This window comes from Molothrus ater, chromosome Z, assembly GCF_012460135.2.
Source record: "Molothrus ater isolate BHLD 08-10-18 breed brown headed cowbird chromosome Z, BPBGC_Mater_1.1, whole genome shotgun sequence".
Taxonomy (NCBI): Eukaryota; Metazoa; Chordata; class Aves; order Passeriformes; family Icteridae; genus Molothrus; species Molothrus ater.
The window spans coordinates 24,090,077-24,101,993 of NC_050511.2; the positions used below are offsets into that span (position 1 = coordinate 24,090,077).

Sequence of the window (11,917 nt, forward strand, 5' to 3'; positions counted from 1 at the left end):
AGTGTTGTGCAGAAACCTTCCTGTAAGTTTTAAATTAATTACCTTTGAACGAGGACAATCTATCCGCATCACGATCCGCACTGTAGGATCATCTCAAGAACTACATTTGTAGTTCATTCAGAGCATTGTATTGGTGTACCAAACTGCCACAGAAACTAGCTATTTTAAACATCTTCATTACGTCTGCAGTATACTGCAGCCCGTGATGAGATGGCACACCAAGGGAAAGAGCAGATTACATCTGCAAAACAGAGACTCCTACGAGCCTTAGTACTCCTTTTTTTCCTCCACTTAACAGATCATCCCTAAAAAATTTCCAGGAACAGTAAGAAATTTGTTAGTTATATGTCTTACATCACTAAGGGTGTTTTTGTCTGATACTCTCTCTGTTTCCAGAATTTGATTTATTTAATGAAAGAAGTAATGGTTGAGTTGTTTGAAGGTATGGCACTGCTCATAGGCTGAGAAAGAGTTAAAAGGATAAGTGAATGCAGTGTCAGTGGCGGACTGTCCACCAGCTAGTCACGAAGAGAGTCTGTGAGTTCTGCTCACAAGAACCAAGAACTTTGCCCAAAAGAAAAAGCCAACAGCAACTGCACAACTATTAGCTGATATGAAAAATAGGAGAACAAGACATCAAATAGTAACCTTTGGTACTTTCATCTACTGTATTTCAGGTGAATATTAAAATCAAACGAGCCTGAGCGGAAAACATGAAACACACCAATCAGTCTAGCTTAAAAAAATAAATTATACAGGTAAAGCCTTTAAAATGTATGCCTAGTATATAAGGCATACATATGCTTACACAAAATGAAATCACAGAAACATAGGAATGGGTCAGATTGGGAGGGACCACAGTGGCTCACCTTGTCTAACCTCCCTGCATAAGCTAGGCCATCCCAGAACTCATGGCACAGGATTGCATCCAGATGGTTCTGGATTATCTCCAGTGAGGGAGGCTCCACAACCTCTCTGAGCAATCTTTTCCAGTGCAAGGTCACCTGCACAATAAAGTTCTTCATGTTCAGGTGGAACTCCCTGGGTATCAGTGTCTGCCCATTGCCCCTTGTTCTACTGCCTGGCACCACTAGGAAGAGCCTGGTCCATTCTATTGGTACCCTCTCTTCAAATACTTGCATACATCAATGAGTTCCCTCTCACTTGTCTCTTCTCAAGACTGGACAGGTCTAACTCACTCAGCCTTTCTTCTATAAAAGAGATGCTGATGTCCTCTCATCAACTTTGTCACCCTCCACTGAACTCACCCTAGGAGCTCCATGTCTCTTTGGTCCTGAGTCCAGAACTGGACACAGCACTCCTGGGGAGACCTTGCTAGGGCAGAGTACAGGGGCAGGATCACCTTCCATGACCTGCTGGCAATGCTCTTCCTAATGCCCCCCAGGATACCACTGGCCTTCTTGGCCACCAGAACACACTGCTGGCCCATGGACAGTTCTGGTCTAAGAAGTCATTAATTTCTCAGCCTTACGAACAGTACATGGAACCACTGTTTGTAAGGCTGCAGCAACAGCTGTGATTGCCAGATAAATGCAAAACCCTCTGTGGTTAAGGGAGGTGGGGATGGTAGAATACATTTTGCAAAGACATCTTGGGATAAGCACTGCTATGCTTACAGACAGCAAATTTTATCCTCCAGCTCCGTACAGAATGAAAATGGTGTCAGCTAAAGATACGCAGGCCCTGTGAGGTGCTGTGAATAGTCATCTCTCCATTCCAGAGTTACCATGGTTAAATGGTAAAATAGTGATTAAATAATTATTTTCCATAATGCATCTCATGAAGCTTTTTCCTACACAAACCTTCATGTGATCATTAAAGGGGAAAAATCCTGCAAGATGCTTTAATGCCGCTATGAACGGTATGCATTGTAACATGGATTTTCCGTCAAAAATCAAGACGTGCTTGTGAGACTCAGACTTCCACTCTAGAACAAAGCACATAACTAGGCCTATGCAGCCATGACCACAGAAATAACCTGCAGCAAAAGAGAGAGCCAGCTACAGGGATGCTGCTTTATCTTAAAAAAAAAAAAAAAATCTTGCGGCTGGCAAGGAAACATGAAGCTGCAGCAGCACCATGTTTTTATGAGTCCCAGATCAATATAAAGCTATATGCCTTGTGTGCTGAAGCAGATAAATTATGTGATAGGTGTCATTTGTATTTTTAATATGGTGCATCTTCAGTCCAATTAGAAATATTTGGATGGAATCTTCACCTAATAGTGAAAGTCTCTGATGTTTTGCTAATGCATAGCAAGTCTTTACTGTCAGCAGTCAGTCAGCAGAAATACAGACAAACAGAGGTAAGAATTCAGTCTCAAAAATGAAAGGATGCTAACGGTATCTTAGTATTATTACAGTGAATTACATTACATCTGCATTACATCTTTAAGCGATTTTGTTCATTGTTTATTGTGTATGCAACATTTAAACTTTTATTAGCCTCTCTGGATGAGAAAATGACTGAGAGTTGGAACCACAGAGAAGGAAGGATTGAGCTTGATGTTGCTTTCCTCCATTTGTTTTTGTTTGTTTTTTAACAAGAGGGCAAATGTCTCAATAATAATCACACTAAAGAAACTTACATTTGATTATATTTCATGCACATTTATTTATCTCTTGCTGACATAAAAATGGTAATTTGAAAACAAATCTGACTAATAGATCACTGTCCTGTAACATATGTATTTACATGAGACTATATACTCCGTATGTTTAGAATGTCTCTAGATGAACTGTGTAGCAATATAAGAAACCAAAGAAGAATTAAAGGTTGATAATTAAAATTATCAACCACTGCTTTATGGAAAAAGAGGTCCACCGTGTTTTGCAACAAAGATACTAGAGAATACATAACATTTAATTTAAAATGGAGGAATTTTGATAAGTTAAAAGGAAAATTTAACTACCTTTTTCTTTGCAATGTCAATACTTTGAGCACAATTTCAATTTTTTTCCCTTTATATTGCTTGCAAACACTTAAAAGAAGAAAAGCTGTAAATCTAGTCCTCCGAGTCATCTTACAAAGGACTGCATTCTGTTTCAATAGGAAAATGTTATGCACTACATCATATGAAAGCAGTGGCAGCAGCTGTGAGTTTCCTATCACAGGTTTGCAAACACATTTAATCTAATTGATGAGCTTTTGTTTAAACATGCATTGATATGCATTCTGTGGTGCATATGGGTTGCAAAGATTCACAACAATATACAGCCCAAGTAATCTGCCTGTGATGCTGAAACAACTTTTATAATATTGAGAATGTGAAATATTTTTGTTAATACTACTTTCATGCAAGAGAAAGAACCACAAACAAACAAAGCAACAACAAAGAAAAGAAAAAGAGAAGACGCAACTAAAACCCTAGATAATTATATAGGTGGATGCATTCTATTTCACACTGAAACCTAAATTCAAATCACACTGATTTAACAGAATAATCAGGACCAATGTGGATAAACTTTTGTCAGTTGTGCTTTGAAACACACATTTCAAAAAGCCAATTTGAGATCTACCACTTGTTCAAGTAATTTACACAAGTTTACATTCCCAGGTATATATAGATTCAGTTACAGATTTCACATTTTCACCTGAGGTAACACCATGTTTTGTAAACATAGCATTTTTTAGTATTTATTTTTTGTTTTTGCAAGTATCTTTCTCACATGTTGCTCGGAACTTAGGGAAAAACCTAACACCTTTGCTTTATTATTTTTTAAAAGATATTAGATTTCTCAAATATATAAGGAGAAAACATTTGGTTTGAGTTCATTTGGTCAAATTTAAATCCATTTTTCCCAAAAGCAATGACGCATAATTTAACATCAAATTGCCAACAGAGAAACTCAGTATTTAGTCAGTGCTACTGATATCCAGGGTCATTTTTGTTGAAACACCATAGGAATACAGCTTTAGAAACACAGACATTAAACAAATAATTGTTTTTTCTTTTTCCTCAAGTATCAATTCAAGATGTTTGGAGGCTCGACATGAATCAATAATTTTAATTGACTGACTGTCTTTTTCTCTGTATTTGGCCTACGCAAAGCTTTCCTCCAAATAAAAGTAGAAGTCCACTTGGAACTGACTGTAACTATTTTGTCAAATTCTTCATTTCTTTGTAATATAGAAAAGTGATACTTCTTGCTCCCACATTAAGGAAACAGATTAAAACAAAACAAAACAAAACAAAAACAAACAAAAAATCCCAAACAAACAAACAAAAACCCCAACAAAACACTAAAATAGTAAGCTATCATTCAGGGAAATTGTAGAAAATGCCTAAGTGAGAGGGAAGGAATGGGGTTTTGTTTACCATGCTGCTTTCAGTATTCAGGACAATACTGAATAAATGAACAGTTATAGGGAAAACCAAACATTTTACAAGATGGTGAAATTGTTGTTTCCATTCCCACAGGGAACTCAACCCGGGAAAAAAAAAAGTAAAACTTTTATTTGGGAGGATATGCGACACAGTTAGAACAGGACACTTTCACTTAGAGAACTTGGAGGAAAACTTCCAATAGAAATATACTATTTACAATTAATCCAATCAGAGACCTTCATTTGGCTTGTATGTTGGGAGGTTTTTTTCCTGAAACCCTTTGTGGCTTATTGTGAATTCATCAGGAAAATCCTTCCAGTATCTCCTTACAGCTCCACTTCCAGTTCTATCTGCAATTCCCTTGAGAAGCAGTAATTTTTGGCATAGTTTGTGCCACCTTTACAGATGAATTCAGCTGCTCCCTCTCTCTCCTAAGGCAGAAGTTCCTGTTAGCTCCCTGCACTGCAGTGCAATGCAGCCCAAGTACCAGCAGTACCAAGTGTGTTTGTCTGAGTAGGTTTCCCTTGTGTTGTACTAACCTCTGCAATCCATCCCCCTCTCCATCAGAGATATACTCAGCAGCGTCCTAACCCTTTACGGAAAGGAGAGCAGGATAGTATCAATCACAGAGGAGCCTGGGTGATCTCAGCATCTTTCGATGAGACAGCCTCCCTCCTCCCCACCTACCTTTATGTGCTTCTTCCTCATCTTTCTCTTCTCTCCTCAGCCCCCTCCCTTCTGTACAGATGTGCCATCCCCACCCCAGCCAGGATGACTCAGCTCCCACCCTCGTCCCCTACTCTCACTGCACCCACAGTGTTTTGCAGAATTAGGCCCCTAAGCCTAATGAGAGATTCTACACATTCAATTACCCACATCACCCAGCCCTCCAGCCCCTGGGGTGTCCTGCCTCCACTCAGGACTGCCAGACCTGCTCCTATGCCTCTTTTAATTCCTCGGGCTCTTCTACCCTGCAATACTCTTTGATGTTGCCTCGAAAAATCTCACCATCCCCATGGCTCTTCCTAACCCTAGGACTTGGGCTATACTTTTCATCATTGTGACTTCTCTGTTCTCTCCTCCCCACATATGTCAGAATCGTCTCGGGACCTAAATTCCCAAAGCCCCTTGCAAAACAGGACTTAGTATGTTTTGGAGAACTCCTTTCCTGAAGCTGCAGAGAAGGAAATCCCTCCCTGCACCTTAGGGGTCACAAATGCCAAACTGTTTTCTCAACGCAGTCAATGTGAGTGACAGTTCTTGAAGGAAATCTATAGTGACAAAAGCAACAGTGTTCTCAAAACCACTTAAATTGGTTATTCTCTTTGTTTTATCCTGTCTCCCCTCCCCCCTTCCTTTTCTGTTGCAAGGTCTGAAATGCCGATTGTTCCCTCCTTAATATATCTTGGAAAGTGTCGGTCCCCTGAGGAACTGGAATTGACAACCTTTCTGCACCTTCGGTTTTCCTCACCATCCTTACGACATCTGCAAACTTGTGTTCCTCAAACATCTGGAGTCTGTGAACCTCGATACCCCTGGTTTTTGCTCCCCTAGCGTGCAAAAGTTTCAGCTTTAAGAAGCTAGATTCTAAAGCGAAGATTAGGCGCTCATAGCTCCTCAGATCTGTGTAACCTGCTCTCTCTGTGTAAAGACCGAGATCTGGGTAGAGCTGTAGCAGCAGCCGAGCACAGACCACTCTCCACGCTCACCGCGGAGATGAGAGGGAACCCCGCGCTGCCGTCTAGCGCCCGACCTGCCCCGAAGAAAGCTCTACCCCGTCCCCGGCAAGCAAGACCCCTTTAAGTCCCGTGAAAAAGTTGAAGTCAAGCATGCAAAAAAAAAAAAAAAAAGGAAAAGTTGTTCTCGAGCAGTCGCGGCAGCCCGAGTGCCCGGAGCATCACTTACCGGGGGGCAGGCGGCGGAGAGCCGCGGCAGCTCCCTCCGCTCCCGCTGCCGCTGCTCCTGCTCGCGGCGTGAAGCTGCGGGAGGGAGCGAGAGGAGCCTCTCGGAGGAGCCGCCGAGCGTGACAGACCAGAGGAGGGGCGGACCGGAGCGGCTGTGTGGGCTTCGCGTTGCGGTGGAGCCTCTGCGGCAGTGCCGGGGAGAGAGGGGGAGCGGGCGGGAGCGGCGGGAGGCGCGGGGCGGGCGGCGGCCGCCACCATCAATAACCGGGGGCGTGGGGCGCGGAGAGGGCGATCCCCGCCGCAGGCAGCGGTCCGAGCCGGCCCAGGCGAGGCACAGAAACGCCCCCGCGCCCGTCACCGGCACGGCTGGAAGCCTCCGTAGAAATAGGGCCCTTTTCCTGCTAGAAGAGAAAAATTAAATCAGTGACGCTCACGCGTTCACTTTATTGCAGAAGACAGTGTTCTATGAGAGGTGAGGACAGGAGAGAGCATATGAAATTGCTTGTTTCAATACAGGGTTGCAACAGGCCCGATGATCATCCAGAGATCACTGCATCCCTCCTCTTTACTCTCTTCCCAGAGGGCGAGCAGTGAACACTTTGCAGCAACAGTGCGAAACCGCCTGTGCTCCACACGCTAAGACTCAGAGTAAAGATCAGTGCTGGTGCATGAAGAGCCACAAGCAATATTCACTTTCCTGAGTGGAAAAATTCCTGACTGCAAGAAGAGTGAACAGACTAGAGCAGATTGCCTGAAGTGATAGTGGACTCGTATCCCACATGTTTCAGGAAGACATCAGAAAAACATGTTTATTGATTGTTTTAGGATGAACAGGTAAAATAGATTAGTTGTGAAACCTTTCTTTTCAACAGTAGGAAGTTATTATGTTTATTACTCTAATCAACTTATATTTAAAGTAGTGGCATCAAAGACTGAAAACTACATAATAACTTTATCACACTAGATGTTATAGCCACTCTAGAACAAAGAACATGGTGTTAGTTCCTCCTTTATGACTGTATACATTTACTTGCAATTGTATTGGCAAAGTCTGTAATGTGACAAACACAGTGGTATTGCCAAAATGAAGGTGTGAGAGAAACTGAACAGGTAGGACTCCATATTAAAACCCAGCAAATATCCAGCCAGTTTTATTAACAAATACGGGATTTGAATTCATCTTTCCAAAATATATTAATCCACAAAATATGCCTATAAGAGAAATGTAGGGTAATGGGCAGGTACCATCATTGCCCCGTCCCATACTCTGGACATGCCTAGTGTGTGCCCACTACAGTGTTGTAATTTTTGATAGTCCATCTGCCTTTGAGTCTTCCTGTCAATATTTGTGAGCTTCTATGCATTGAAATATTTTTCTTTTCCTCTGTTGTTGAGCAAAAGACTCAAACAGCAAAAGAAAGTGGCTTATTGATTTGCTACCCAGGGGAAAATCTGAATGAACTATGCATGGAGTGCTGTCAAGTGTGAAACACAAGTAGAGACACAGAAAAGAAACACCTATTACTTTTCTGTCCCTTTCAGTAATCCTAGCATTAGAAGATTGCACCTGGTGTTACAAAATAGCACTTTAGTAAATACACTAAACTTGTCACATACAACATACAAAAAGAAAACAAATTCCAAAATTTTCATATGGCAACAAAAGAAAAGGCTATTTGTGCTATACAAATAAGAATGGTGACAAAATGTCATTTCCATCCATTTACTGTTGACTATTTAATAGAAAGACTTCTGTATATAAAATGCATCTTAAGCCAATGCTACTGTATTTTACTAAAATAAATTGATTAGTATAAAGACCTCCTCCCTGTGAGTTCTTGAGCACATATAACAACTATGGAAGAAAGAAACACCACCACATTTAGGTTTTGAACATATAGGACTAAAATGCTAAGGGAAAAAACCCACTGTGATAAAAGCATAATGGACAAACTCAATGTTTTTTCTTAACCTTACCTTCAGATTCCACTCAGAAACAACCACTACAGCAGTTCCTCCTCATCTACTGCATTAGAGAGAGGGACGTTTAAGAGATAGGTTTGTAGGCATTTTCTAGCAATAAGGAGGATAGATTAAAAGATTAAAACAAGAAGTTTTAATCATTTGATCCACAGAAGTAAAATGTGTGTAGTTCCATAGTCAGGTTAAACTGTTGTAACACTGTGCTTCTGCTAGACACATTGGTTCTTCCATTTGCTCTTCATCCTGCCACTTTCTTAGCATCAGCTTTATCCCTTGTGTGGCTTTAGGATTAAATGGTCTGGTGAGTGCATCTGCCTTCAGAGTAACTCTAGAAACCAAAGGAAAGTATGTCAAAGATTGGTAGGCTTTCACCTAGACCTGTGACTGGCTCACTTGTCTCAGGCTAAGTTATGACAATGCTGAACCTTCCGCCCATATGTGGGACTGACTGTGCCAGCTCAGATAACTTGTTGTGGGACCATGAAGCATCACTGAAATAAAACTGCATAATGTCTACTTGATCTGTTTTCTATACATGAGGAGTATCTGTAGGAATGCAGAAATTTCTACCCCTAAAACCTCCCCTCTGCAGGTTGGCAGGAAGTCTTATTCCTGCCACCAAGAAAGAGATCCTGAGCTTGATCGCTTGAATACTGGTGATTTAGATTAATAAAATACCTCTCAATTTGAGATTTCTACACAGACTACTTCCATTTTTCCTCTTCCTAGATCAGATGGTTTACACCTTTCTGAAATTGGCTCTCAAGAGTACTCTTTCATATCAAATGTAAAATTTTATCCTTGTATTCATTCATTTAAACTTATGATACCTGCTGCTCCATCAGTTTTCTATAGAGACTATGACACATCTAGAGTTTTTCATTTACAGCTGATATATTTACACAATACATTTGTCAAAATATACATTTCTTATTGCTAGTGAATGACCCTAGAATATGACCACAAACACATTGCATTCATTCTCCAAGAGGACAAAACCAAAGATGTTCTTTCTAGCTGTTTGAAGAACAGCAAAACCTAATTGGCATTACTTTGTAAAGCAATTGAAAAATTCAGACCTTGTGATTCTGAAATATTATTTATCCCATACTGGTTTTAAAAGTATATGGCAAATAAATGTCTGTGTTAAAATACTGTAGATAGTTAGCCATCATTATTTTTTAAATTTATTTTAACCTGACCCTTAAATGTTTGTCTGTGTCATATTAGCTTTGTTTCTCCTTTATTTCATTTCAAGGAAATAAATACAGTAATATTTCCATACAGAAACATCTTAAAATAGCAACCAGAAAAGATTGATAGCATTTCCCTTGAAACGGAAGTTAAATTCTTCACAGAACCAGGATCTTACACCAAACTGCATGTTTCTTTTGTACAAGTTCCACCTTTATCACTGTTTCAATCCTACAAGTAATTTCCTTGACTTAAAACAGGGTAACGGGAAATGAAAAGAATATAGACGTAGAGCACATAGAAACATTTGGGGTTAATCTTCAGCAAGGGGTCAGGGATCCACAGGAATCCTCTGAGCTGCCATGGTAAACAGCTTACCTCAGCCACGAAAGCACTTCAATATTCTATTGTATGCAGCAGATAAGCCTTTCAGACTACATCCATGCACAGTGACCTGAGAGAAACATTTGGATACCCCTTTCTTCCAAATAACTAGCAGCAGGGAAACCACCTAAACATACTGAACAAATTCATTATGACTTCAGGTGACAGAGACGGAAAAAATTGTTTACAGATTTTCTCTCTAAAGAAAAGAAAAAACAATTCTGTTTTCTTTAGTTCTGCATGAGCTGTTGTCTGAATTTGAACCTAAAGATTGAATAAAGATATTATGTTTAGCTATAGTCAATTGAAAATATTACACAAATATAAAGAGGACTGCAATGAAAGAGAAAAATCTGATACTTCTTTGTCAAATGAAAATCACTTTTTAAATAGTCCATACGGTACCAATTCATACCTGTAATAAGCATCTATCAGACTGCATTTTCTTGTGTCCTCATAAAACAAAAAAAAACCATGACAGGTTAAGCCTACCTATCACTGATCAAAAGATCCTCTACCTCTTCTAAAATTAAAGGTTTAGAATCACTAAATAAATCCTCACATAATGGAGGCAGGAGCAACCTGATCAGCTAAGTACTCTACCAACAAGAGGACTATTAATATTGTAATCCTTTTGGTCCTTATTCCCATAGCATTTGTTTTGTTTTGTCTAAATCTATTTGCTGTCTAAATTTCAAAATCAGATTTGCAGGAATGTGTGACTTTCTACACAAGGAATATTAAATATGTGTCTCCTATATCCTAGTTTAGGGTCTTCTGCTGATCTGCTACACTGCCCTTGAACAGAAAATTGTCTTGAGCCTCTGTTTCCTGTCTTGTTCTTTGGTGTCTTGTTTATTCAAGATTTTTTGTCTTTACACAAAAGGAATAATACTATCTCACTGCTGTCATGACTGAGTAGTTTAGGTCACTTAAAGGATCACCATTAAAGCTATTACAGAAGCAGAGTTAATATAAATTTGAGAAAGCATAATAAAAGTTGATGGTAAGGTTCGCTCTTACTACATGGAGGGAACATGCAAAGGAAAAAATGGATGAGAATCAATTTAGAATAATTTACACGGAGTCTAGAAATGGAAAAGGGTAAGGATGCAAGAGGGTAATGGAGACCCTCCTGTTGGGTCATGGGGTTCAAAGGGGACCTCCTTGGTTTCTAAACTCCTGACAGAACTTAGGAGTGGCTGAGTACCAGAAGTGATGAAGTACCAGAGACCCTGTAATGACCTCATATTTTCCTAGCTAAGTATTTGCACCTGCATCCACTGAGATATATTCTCTGAGACTAGATAAATGGCATGAAGTTACAATGAAATTATGCCAGGACTACCTTTTTAATGAAAAATATACTGAATAATATATATTATAATTTAAAATCTGTAAACAAATCATGTATATAACCTGATGTTTCAATCATGAATGCACATTTTTCCTGCAGTTATCTCAATGATGTGTATGGTGCCTCAGAGTGTTGATTCTTGCATATGTATAATAAAAAGCTATGTAAATCACAACTTGACTTAAACTTCCCTGTGGTATCCATAAGCATCTGAAGAGATTGGAATCCTTGTTTGTAGTATGAAGCTGGAACATATCACACAGCTGAAACATTAGTTAATATGTTAGTTTCAGATAGAAAGTAGATAGGTAACAAGTTTAATGGTCTATATTTGGATAACATTGTGTATTCATAATTTCCTTTCTGATTTCTTTTTTTCAAATAAGAAGGTGCAACAAGTGTATTTGTCCTAATGAATTCCTAAGACAAAAAAATAAAATAATCCTGTAATTAAAGAAAATTCCACAGAAGATTTGGGGGCTTGGGGTTTTTTTCCATTACATATATTGCTCCATTCTTTGAAGGTATGTATAATCAAATTAGAGAATAGAATGAAGCCATAAGAAACTTCAGTTCCAAAGACAAAACAATAACAGGAGTTCTGAAATAGATCTATATAAAATGCACAGCAGTGCAAATAGATGATTTACTGTGGACCTCAGCAGAGGTTATTGTAAGAAGTGGAAGAAAATAAACACAATTAAACACATCAAGTGTGCTTTGCCCAGGCATTGCTCATTCTGGATT

The 11,917-nt window shown here is 39.5% G+C and overlaps 1 protein-coding gene across 2 annotated transcripts in view; it reads right to left on the minus strand.

Annotated features, from left to right (window-relative positions):
- Positions 1-6,539, minus strand: part of SV2C (synaptic vesicle glycoprotein 2C) — a 119,509-nt gene extending 112,970 nt beyond the window's left edge. For both annotated transcript variants that reach the window (XM_036402723.2, XM_036402725.2), the window contains exon 1: positions 6,254-6,539. The gene's annotated coding sequence lies outside the window, so the exon portion shown is untranslated. The remainder of the gene's footprint in view (positions 1-6,253) is intronic.
- Positions 6,540-11,917: the final 5,378 nt, after the last annotated feature.